The sequence below is a fragment of the Canis lupus genome, chromosome 6 (assembly GCF_048164855.1).
Source record: "Canis lupus baileyi chromosome 6, mCanLup2.hap1, whole genome shotgun sequence".
In the NCBI taxonomy this organism is placed as follows: domain Eukaryota; kingdom Metazoa; phylum Chordata; class Mammalia; order Carnivora; family Canidae; genus Canis; species Canis lupus.
This window is the reverse complement of record NC_132843.1, coordinates 22,400,826-22,408,283: the sequence shown is the minus strand read 5'-3', so window position 1 is coordinate 22,408,283 and position 7,458 is coordinate 22,400,826. Positions and strand designations below refer to the sequence as shown.

Genomic DNA, 7,458 nt, shown 5'->3' with positions numbered 1-7,458 from the left:
GTGATAATCTTAAGTTTCTTGAGCATTTCTCTTCCCTTTCCTTAGAAGACTTTAATAATTACACAACTGAGAGTTGAAAGGGATGTCTCTTGGATCTTAATCCCATAAAAGGTAGGGTGCAGCCAATAGCCTAGATACTTTCGATTCTCTTCTACTGACCCTTAAATTTCAAACCTATGTATGCTGGTGAAAGACTTTGCCCACAAAGTCCAGAGTTTAAACTATACCACAAAACTCAAGGCAAACCAGAATAAATCAATGTGACAATGCAATGAAGAGAATAGGATTGAAGATCCTTGTTGCAAATAGTGAACTGGAATCTCTTTCTTTCCAGGCTTGACAAGATAACAGCAGTCATTGACTATCCTTTCAGAAGGTAATTACCTCTGGGCCACACCTGTGTTCTAAAGCAATTCTAGGTTCAATGGAGGGGGGTGTAGAGGTGGTCAATGTGCATTTTATCTGTGAAAATGGCACCAGAGGCAGTCACCAAACTACCTCAAAGTTTCACGGGAGGTAAAGACCTCAGAATGGAAGTACTACCAGGGCTGGATCGGGAGCCAAAGCAAAAGGATCTGCATCAGGACATCATAAGCTAAGGCAAAGATGCCATGAAAATGGTCTTGGAAATTTAACCCCTGAAGGATTGCTTTGCTAGATCTCCAGATGTGATCAGACAAATCTGAATTTGCAATATTGCTTTGAAGTTCCTACACAATAAAGATTAAAATATACACCTTTCTAAACTGACTTCTCCATTACTAAATGATCTTTTCCCTACATGCCAATTTAAAGGTTACTTTGTGCTATTGTGTGGTGATGCTGGCTACTGGTGGGAACCCTGAAACCTATTTGGCATGGGAGTGGATTCACTTAGTTTTCGCTAGAGTTGTGTGGATATCCCTGTCATAGTAATTGTACATAGCTCAGTCCTTTTACATTTCTACAACTGCATATTTAAAAATTCCCCATTACCAAAGCTACCACAACTGTCATTCATATATATACACGTTGTTTAAAGAAAGTTTCTGATTAAACCAGATGAACAATCTTATTAAAACCCCATAGGAGCTATATACATTGGAGATTCTTAGGGTGGTACCTAAAACCATCTATGCTCTAAGCCTTAGTCTATATTCAGACCTGATAAAATTAGCTTTTCCATCTTGACTACACCCACGTATATCTAGATAGAAGACTGGTTCAGGTCAAAGGTATGAGTGGGGGTTACCATAATACTTATATTTCATTTTCTTTTTTTTTAACTGAAAGTTTATACTAAGAGAATGTTAAGGTGCAAGGTGATGTAGTTGCCGGGAAGTGGCCTGTATGGAACTGCCACTAGACTACTGGTGCTCACTGCACCTAACATAGGGCTACTAATTTGCACATTGCCAACACCACCATGCTGGAGAAATTCAACAAGAGAGACAATGAATCAGGTAGAGGCTCCAACCTATTCTAGTATCTTGAGAAGAGTGCAGTACTCCAGGAGGCCCATGTATTTCTTGAAACTTCTATCAATTCTCAAAAATGTGCCCACATCCTCACCAAGATCCTTTTCCTCATAAACCAAGGGAATGCTTAGGGACCACTGAAGTGACCATGGCCTTTGTTGCCATGACCAAGCTCTTTCAGTCTAATGATCCCACACTCGGATGTGCTTCTTGATCATCAAGGAGATATCTTGCATTGATGAGGATATTGTTATCATCACCAGCACCCTGACAATGGAAATGACCAGGAAAGAAGATGACCACCAGGGGCTGGCTATGCGTACCCTCTAATAGATTACTGAGTACCATGCTGCAGGCTGTTCAGTGCTACATGAAACAGGCCCTCATAGACAAGGTGCTCAGTGTCTCCAGCTCTTCCCTGGTATCTTGCTTGCACCTGCTGATGTGCAGCTTTGTCAAGCTCTGAGTGAATGAGGCCTAGGCGGCAGCATTCAGTGATAAACCTATAGTCCAGTACCATGCACTGGGGTTCGTCTACCATGTGCATAAGAATGACCACCTGGGGGATCCCTGGGTGGCGCAGTGGTTTGGCGCCTGCCTTTGGCCCAGGGCGTGATCCCGGAGACCTGGGATCGAATCCCACGTCGGGCTCCCGGTGCATGGAGCCTGCTTCTCCCTCTGCCTGTGTCTCTGCCTCTCTCTCTCTCTCTCTCTGTGACTATCATAAATTAAAAAAAAAAAAATTAAAAAAAAAATTTAAGAATGACCACCTGGCTGTCAATAAGCTGATTAGAAAGTTCACCGAGCACAGTCTCATGACTCCCTTTGCCTACGGCATGATGATGCAGGTGGCCAGCAAGCAGCTGGAGGAAGAGGATGGCAGCCATGACAGCCCACTGTTTGACTTCATTGAAAGCTGCTTGCCCAACAAGCATAATATGGTGGTGTACGAAACTGCACTGTCCATTGTCAATCTGCCAGGCTGAAGTGCCAAAGAGCTGGCCCCAGTTGTATCAGTGTTCCAGATTTCTTGAAGTTCATCCAAGGCCATTGCTGTGTGCACCCTTAATAAAGTGGCCATGAAGCATCTGTCAGGAGTGATGGCCTGCAATCTGGACGTTGAGAACCTGATCACATACTTGAATTGTAGCATCAGCACAGTGGCCATCACCACATTCCTCAAGACGGGCAGCAAAACTGCCTCATGAAGCAGATATCATCCTTCATGTTGGAGATCTCAGATGGGTTCAAGGTGGTAGTAGTCGAGGCCAATCAGTGCCAGAATTATCCTCAAAACATGCTATGGTCATGAACTTCCTATTCACCATGCTGTGGGAAGAGAGTGGTTTTGAGTACAAGTAAACCATCATGGACTGCACCATCAGCATCATTAAGGAGAACCCAGAAAGCAAGGGGACTCAGGCTGTTGTACCTGTGTGAGTTCATAGAGGACTGTGAGTTCACCATGCTGGCTACCCATGTCTTGCATCTCCTGGGCCAGGAGGGGTCCAAGAGCAATAATCTTCCATATATATCTGCTTCATTGGTCTTGGAGCATAAGGAGGTCTGGGCAGGTGCTGTGAGTGTTGTGGCCAAGTTTGGAGCCCAGAAAGAAGAGATGTTACCTAACATCTTGGTGTTGCTTAAGAGGTGTGTGATGAATGATGATAGTGAAGCAAGGGACCAAGACACCTACTATTTCAATATCCTGGAGAGGAAGCAGAAGGCCCTCAGTTCAGGCTAAATCTTAAATGGTCTGACTATTCTCATCACTGGTATGGAGAGATCTCTGCAGCAGTAAACTCTAGATCCATCAGAAAAACCTATTGACCTCCAGTCGGTGCCCCTGGCCACCATGCCAATGTCAGAGAAGAGAACCAAAAGCACCCCCATCACAGCTGCCAAGCAGCCTGAGAAAGTGGTAGCCACCGAGTAAGAGATCTTCCAGGAATAGCTGGCCACAGTACCAGAGTTCTATGGGTGGGGTCCCCTCTTCAAGTCCTCACTTAAACCTGTGACCCTCATTGAGCCAGAGACAGAGTATGTCATCAATGCACCAAACATACCTTCACAGACCACATGGAGTTCCAGTTTGACTGCAGAGACACACTCAATGATTAGACTTTGGAGAACATCACAATGCAGATGGAGCCAGCCCACAGAAGCCTACCAAGTGCTCTGCTGCAAGTCTGCCCCAAACCTATCCTACAACCAGCCTGGGACCTGTTACACACTGGTGGCACCCCAGATGTGGAAGGAAGACCCCACAGATGTGACCTGCACATTCAGCTGCATAACAAAGTTCACTGTCAAGGACTATGATACCACAACTGGGGAGATTGATGATGAAGGCTATAAAGATGAATATGTGCTGGAAGATCTGGATGTCATCATTGCTGATCACATCTAAAAGGTCATGAAGTTGAACTCTGAAACAGCCTGGGATGAGGTAGGGGATGAGTTTGAGAAGGAAGAAACATTCACCTTGTCTAGCATCAAAACACTTGAAGAGGCTGTGGGTAATATGGTGAAATTCCTGGGAATGTCCCCTGAGAGGTCAGACAAAGTGCTGGGTAACAAGCATACCCACATATTGCTCCTGGCTGATGTGTTCCAGGGTGGTCATGGCATCCTAGAATTCTCAACTGCTGCTTTTGGACATGGTAAGAATGCAGATGACAGTAGGACGTTCAGAGAAGTCAGTAGATATCATCTTGACATCTATCTGTGGGCTAAGACACCAAACTACTTGGACCCTATTCCTGCCCTTTTCTTCTTAGCACTATGCAGAAGTCACACCTACCTCCTGAACCCAGTGGAAACTTCCTCCCAAACTTCAGTATTCAAAAACAATTAGGAATTACTGAAAAAAATAATTTGCTTAAATTTAACTCCTGCCCACTACTACTAGAGGTTAACTTTTTTTTTCTTTTTAATTTTTTCAATAGGGAATGATTTTAGCTTGTCCCAGAACCTGCTACCCTGCCTGTCAAGGAAAGGATATCCAAGTGAATAAAATACTTGCACTTCCTCTTGAATTTATATCCAAGGAAACCATCTTATCCTGATAAATCAATCAGCAGGTATTTTAAAAATAAATAAATAAATAAATAAATAAATAAATAAATAAATAAATATATATTAAGTTATAGGAAGAAATACACATAGACATTTGGGATTTTACAAAAGAATCGCCTTGTCAGAATTTGTGTTAATGGAGCTTAAATTAGCTGGTGATAATTCTGGAACTTTATGGCCTGACATACCTTGTCTTTAACATCTTCCCCAGGATTCTGAGATGTACCACAGAGAACTGAAGTGCTTAGGCACTGGAGGTGTTTGAGCTTGTCTCTGATGTCAAGAATCTTATAACTAACACATTACCTCATGGTAATGGTTTTGGAATAATGTGCAAAGCAAAGTCCTGCCTTACAATGCCGTGGTCTGTGATTCCTAGGGAAAAACAGAGCAAAAACAGAATAGCAGAGAAAACCATTATTTTTGAGAAAACAAGTGCATCCAAATGTATGGGTTCAATTATTTTGGTGGAATCTAACCACCACATTGGGGCTGATGCAGAAAAGTTCCTACAGGAAATGTCAGGCTCAAATCCCCTATATCCTGTCCCTGGGAAAAGCTGGTAAGCCTCTATGGTTTCTGCCTTAAAGCTTCCAGTCACCTGTGAAAATGCTTATTCTGATGATTTTTCCCAAAATAAGAAATGCCTTCATGAAAAATAATCAGAAATTTTAATATATAATTATAACTCTGGTTATAACATATGACACTTTGTTTCTTATTTTAACTTTAGCACGGTAAAGTAAAACGTATTTTATATAAAATGTGGGTATTTCCTGCAAAATTCTTCTTTTTAATGGAAGGCTGTAACTATAGAGTGAATGTGGGAGCCACTAACATGCATTCTATTTCATAATTCTGAATTTCAATACTGAAGCCAGCCTGCATCAGCCATGAGTACTCATGTACATCCAGACAATGGAATAATATTCAGAGCTAAAAAGAAATGAACTATCAAACAATGAAAAGATGTGGAGAAACATTTAATGCATATTACTAAGTGAAAAAAAAAAGCCAATCTGAAAGGCTACATAATATATGATTCCAACTATACGACACTATAGACTATATGCCATTTGGGAAAAAAACAACATCATGGAAATTGGGGCTGGAGAGAGGAATTGAAGAAGCAGAATAAAGAGCAGTTTTAGGGCAATGAAACAGTTCTGTGCAATTTTATAATGGTGATTCCTTGCCAAAACCCATAGAATAGACAACACCAAGAGTGGATCTTTATACAAACTATAAACTTTGGGTGATAATGTTGTGTCAATGTGGGTTCAGTGGGATGTTGATAGTGTGGGAGGCTGTGTATATGTGGAATCAAAGGGTATGTATGAACTCCTTGTCCTTTTTGCTCATTTTGCTTTGACCTAAAACTGCCCAAAATCATAAAGTCTGCTTTAAAAAATACTAAACTGAGATTTTCTGATTATATAAATGAAATACTTTTAAAACTAAAATATCATGATCTTAATTTTTATTCTTTTTTTTCTATGCATATATTAAAATCATTGCTATTATACTGTATCTATATAGAATTTATAGTATTTTGGGCAGCCCCGGTGGCCCAGTGGTTTAGCACCGCCTTCAGCCTGGGGTGTGATCCTGGGGCCCCAAGATCAAGTCCCACGTCAGGCTCCCTGAATGGAGCCTGCTTCTCCCTCTGCCTGTCTCTGCCTCTCTCTCTCTCTCTGTGTCTGTCATGAATAAATAAATAAAATCTTTAAAAAAATAATTTATAATATTTTGTATATAATTTGGAAGTCTGATTATTCTTTCCTTTGTCTAAGCAAACCTATTTATTAAAAACTCTTTTTAAGTATTTTTTCTAGTTACTTAAATATTCAGACATATTATTATACTAATAATCTTCCTATCACTGAATATCTGGGATATTTTCAGTTGCTGATTATTTATAACAATATTCTATAAGCATTTTCTATAAGCCTAATTGTTTCATTAAGATATATTACTATAGGGGATCCCTGGGTGGTGCAGCGGTTTGGCGCCTGCCTTTGGCCCAGGGCACAATCCTGGAGACCCGGGATCGAATCCCACGTCGGGCTCCCGGTGCATGGAGCCTGCTTCTCCCTCTGCCTGTGTCTCTGCCTCTCTCTCTCTCTCTCTGTGACTATCATAAATAAATAAAAAAAAAATTAAAAAAAAGATATATTACTATATATGGAAGGAAGGACAAGGTAATGGGCTGTGAACATTTTAAAGCTTTTATTGAATACTGTGCAATACTTTCCAAAAATGATTAAATCAAATGTGACTCTTACTAGAAGGATGTGAGAATGCTCTCACATTCCGTCTTTTGCATTGAACCTTATAATTTCTGATAGGTAATAATTACTCAATCAACCTTGCCAGTATTTTTTAAAAAGTATTCCCCTATGTCCTCTTCTTTACCTGTAAGAATACAAATTTGATTAAATACTGAGGTTTGAAAGTATTGCATAATGGGCTTTTTTCATAGTGATCTATAGTCTCTTTTCATTAGTAAGGTTTGACATACACCCTAGTGATATAATCACCAGATGCATATAATTGTTTTCACAACACAATATGTGAATAAATCGTCAGTCTTTTTCACTTTTTAAATTTTATGTGACTGGGTTCAGTTTGAATAGTTCTGCATCTCTCTTTTAAGGTTGAGTTTCCTAGATCATGTTCTGGGTGAGTTGGTAATCACCGCCTATGGTAAAGTGGTCTGATGGGATCCTTAGTGACTAATTACTATTAGTATGAACATATGTGCTCCCAAGACTTTCAACAACTTCTAGTGATGAGAAGACCTATTGCATATTTATAATAAGCTACTAGAACCATCAATCATGTGATCTTTGAAATCTTGACAAAGTCTCAATTCTCCTGGAAAGTTTGTCAAAGGGCATCTCGAGGAAATGCTATAGGTTCA

The 7,458-nt window shown here is 40.5% G+C and overlaps 1 pseudogene; it reads left to right on the top strand.

The window, feature by feature from the left end:
• The first annotated feature begins 1,405 nt into the window (after positions 1-1,405).
• Positions 1,406-4,237, top strand: LOC140634867 (coatomer subunit gamma-1 pseudogene; annotated as a pseudogene).
• Positions 4,238-7,458: the final 3,221 nt, after the last annotated feature.